Here is a 3890-nt window from a genome sequence, read left to right as displayed (position 1 = left end):
GTTCCGTATGAAGTCCAACAGCGATAAAATCGTCGCCGCGCGCCGTATGCTGTATGTGCGAGTGAAAGCGCGCAAAGGATGCGCGCTTTCACGGGGAGAAAACGCACGACGGAGAGCAAACGCGACTTCCGTCGTGCGAAAGGCCGTGGGGGGACGGGAGGGAGGGGAGGCGATGTTTAGATGCGGCACCAAATGCGTATTGATATAAAAACGTTGCGAGGCGAGAAGGTGGTAAAAATGTCACAGTTTCGCCCTAAGGGCGAAGCAATGAATGCGATAGCAACACAGCAATGTCATACGAAGTAAGGTGAGCGGCTTTGGTAGCAACAACACGCAGAACTGTTGTCGACGCCATCGGCGTTTTGCCCGCGTTAGCTCAAAATGCGTGCGGCGTTGGTGACTGTTGCTGGAGCCTCTCATATAAATAGGCACTTGGTGCCGCAGCTAAACGTCGCGTCCCTTCCTTCCCCCTCCCCCACGGCCTCTCGCGCGTCTGAAGAAGGCGCGTTTGCTCTACATATATGGTGATTGTAAAGGAGGAAAGAGACGCCTACTTCTGCAGCCCTTAAGGAAGCACGGCGCAGAACGCGCGTTTGTTCTCCGCCGTGCGTTCACTCCCCGTGAAAGAGCGCGTCCCTCGCGCCCTTTCACTCGCACATACAGCGTTCGGCGGCGCGCGGCCACGATTTCATCTCCATTGACGTCATGCGGAACCTCACGGCGACGGCGACGCCGACGGCAGAAATCTGCTTTTGAGTGTCCATATAATTGCTATCGCAATAAAAAATTCACAGCATATCCACGGGGTGAATGATGATGAGTGGGCGAAGCTCCGGAGGGAATCATCGGATCTCCCGCTTAAGGGGACGCTAGCACAAACGCGTTAGAAACGTGCAGTACTCTCTAGTAAGGAGGAGCGGCCACAGCGTCTTACGCAGCCATTTACACATGCCGGAACGTGCACCGCGTTTGCCGACGCCATCACATGACTGCTGAGAGAGTATACCCCCCGTATTCATAAACGCTCCTCAAACGCTCCTCGATTCAGAAGATAGCGCCAACCTTTCCCTTTCCCTCAAGAACCACTTTTCTTCTTTCTCCTCGACTTGAACTTGACTTGCCACCGCTTTGGGCAGCGCGTTCGAAACGCGTTGAAGGTAAGGCGGAGAGGCCACAGCGTCTTACACCAGCTTCTTACATGGGCCGTAACGCGCTAGCACAAACGCGTTAGAAACGCGCTAGAAGCGCGGCCTTTCGTTAATGTTGGGTATTTATTGCCATCGTGGTGCGTGTGTCCATGTCCGCTTCGTGGCGTAGTGGGCTAACGCCGCGCGCTCGGATGCAAGGGGTCCCTGGTTCGATTCCGCGCTACGGACACAACTTCGGAATTTTTTTCTCATTTTTCTCAGACTGGTTACACACTACTGGTTACACACTACTACTACGACGACGGGGACGGAACGGGTGCCGCTATAAGGAGCTTCGCCCCTAAAAATTTCGACGCTGCTCGACGAGTGTCCCGTTCTGATCTCGTCGAAAACCTCTGAGCCGCCCCCAGAGACACCGGCAACAGTCACCAACGCCGCGCGCGTTCGGTGCGAACGCGGGAAAAAGGCCGATGGCGTCGACAACAGTTATGCGCGTTACTGGTGCTGCTGCATGTCCAAGTTTATACAGTTGATAAAACTACTATCATTACTCCGTATAGCTATCAACTAATTTGCTATCGCAATTGATGCTTCGCCTTTCGGGTGAAACTGCGACAATTTTTATTGCGATAGCAATTATATGGACACTCCAAAGCAGATTTCTGCCGTCGGCGTCGCCGTCGCCGTCGCCGTTGCCGTCGCCGTCGCCGTGAGGTTCCGTATGACGTCAATGGAGATGAAATCGTCGCCGCGCGCCACCGAACGCTGTATGTGCGAGTGAAAGGGCGCGAGGGACGCGCGCTTTCACGGGGAGTGAACGCACGGCGGAGAACAAACGCGCGTTCTGTGCCGTGCTCCCTTAAGGGCTGCAGAAGTAGGCGTCTCTTTCCTCCTTTACAATCACCATATATGTAGAGCAAACGCGCCTTCTTCTGACGCACGAAAGGCCGTGTGGGGGGGGGGGGGGGCGGGGAAGGGAGGCGACGTTTAGCTGCGGCACCAAGTGCCTATTTATATCAAAGGCTCCGGCAACAGTCACCAACGCTGCACGCGTTTTGAGCGAACTCGGGCAAAACGCCGACGGCGTCGACAACAGTTCTGCGTGTTGCCGGCGCTGCTGCATGTCCAAGTTTATACAGCTCATAAAGCTAATATCATTACTCCGTATAGGTCTCTACTAAGTTGCTATCGCAATTGATGCTTCACCTTTCAGGTGAAACTGCGACAACTTTTTTTTTCTACACGCGGACACGATCACTTGACAGCTTCGCTGTAAAAATTACCCGGTAGGTATCGACGACTGAGTTGGCATGCTTTACCCCCGTATTCAGAAATGTATCTTAAGTTGAAGCCGGTGCTTGACTGAAGGAGCTTTATGCTTGACTTGATATAAAGGACGCCTGGCTTGAACTTGCACAAGAGACTCATTGCATTTCCTTCGGCGCGTTTACAATAAGCGTCATTTAGATCAAGTCAAACATAGGCTACAAGTTAACATGCATCTCTGAATACGGGGGTTAGATGTAGTTCTTTGTGCACTATATTGGCACTATGTTCATGGGTGGTGCCCCCCTTACTACTGGGCTTTACCAACACCTCCTAAAACCGTTGGCCTTACCTTTACGCGGGAGAAAATTGGTGTGCTTCGAGCACCACTTCCTCGAATAATAATTGCCAAGGAACCCCGCGCAGCGTCTGCGACCAAAGGCGCAGCATCTCAAACGACAGCGTCTGCGTCTTCGACTAGAGATGCAGCGTCTCAACGACAGTGCCTTCAAAAACTAGCTGGAACGACAGAAGAATTCGAGAACGCTTTCAATAAGCGACAACGCTTTGCCTACCACTTGCCACCCTTGGTGTAACGTACGGTACAACCGCTCTGCGGTGGTACTACCGTAAGGTGTTTACCGCTGTTTTAGACTGCGCTATCATTCACGGTCAGCCACTATAACAGTTAGACGCGATAAATTGTGGTCAGTTCCCAAAGAAAGGCAAATGTTTTAATATATCTCGTGCACTGATTTATGTGGCTACATCGCACTTACACTGTCGTAATTTTTTTTTTTCATTTTCAGTATCTCCCTCCTTGACGAGCTACGTAAGCTCTTCGGAATGCATTTCTATTTTTACTCGCTCAACCCATTATTCACGGCTTTCAGTCAAACGCACTATGTACAATCCAGGTCATAGCCAAAGTTACACCTGCCTGTCAAGGCTAAACCGGCGTTTCCGTCCCGGAGCAACAGGCTCACCCTTTTCCTCCAGCGAGACTTGCACGAAAATAGGTAGAAATGCAATAAATCGGTCACGGTGCTCAGTTCACCGGCGGGACCGCCACCTTCCCCCTGTGCAGACGCGCACCTTGACAGCTTTCTTTCTTTTTTCTTCCGGATACTGGGCCATAGAATCCTCTCTTAATTCCTCACATGTCACGAGCCCTGACACTGCCACCCGCTACGCTTAATCAAGCCTTGCCCAGAACTTTCAGAGTGCCGACAATACAGCCTCTGGCAGCCTCGAAGGCTCGCGCGTCTTTCACCCTAGTTTCGGACGAAGGAGGAAGGCGGGACGGGCTGTCTGGAGAGAAAAGTAGAGGCCTCGTGTTCTGGCGCTTCTTCTTCTTCCGGCTCTCGAACGGCTCATAAAACTAGAGACCACGTGCAGCAGCGGGTATATATGCTCTCACTTCTTTATAGGCTACTTTTTCCGCCACTGTAGCCAGAGCTATACAGTCAAGAAAAG

The 3890-nt window shown here is 52.2% G+C and overlaps 1 protein-coding gene across 1 annotated transcript in view; it reads left to right on the top strand.

The window, feature by feature from the left end:
- Nucleotides 1-3855: 3855 nt before the first annotated feature.
- LOC119448186 (elongation of very long chain fatty acids protein 7) overlaps nt 3856-3890 on the top strand; it is a 1224-nt gene continuing 1189 nt past the window's right edge. The window contains exon 1 of the mRNA XM_037711629.2: nt 3856-3890. This exon is cut by the window's right edge and continues 1189 nt beyond it. The gene's annotated coding sequence lies outside the window, so the exon portion shown is untranslated.

This window comes from Dermacentor silvarum, chromosome 4 (genome assembly GCF_013339745.2).
Source record: "Dermacentor silvarum isolate Dsil-2018 chromosome 4, BIME_Dsil_1.4, whole genome shotgun sequence".
NCBI classification, from domain to species: domain Eukaryota; kingdom Metazoa; phylum Arthropoda; class Arachnida; order Ixodida; family Ixodidae; genus Dermacentor; species Dermacentor silvarum.
Note: the sequence above shows the minus strand (reverse complement) of the source record. Positions and strands in the feature narration are given on the sequence as shown.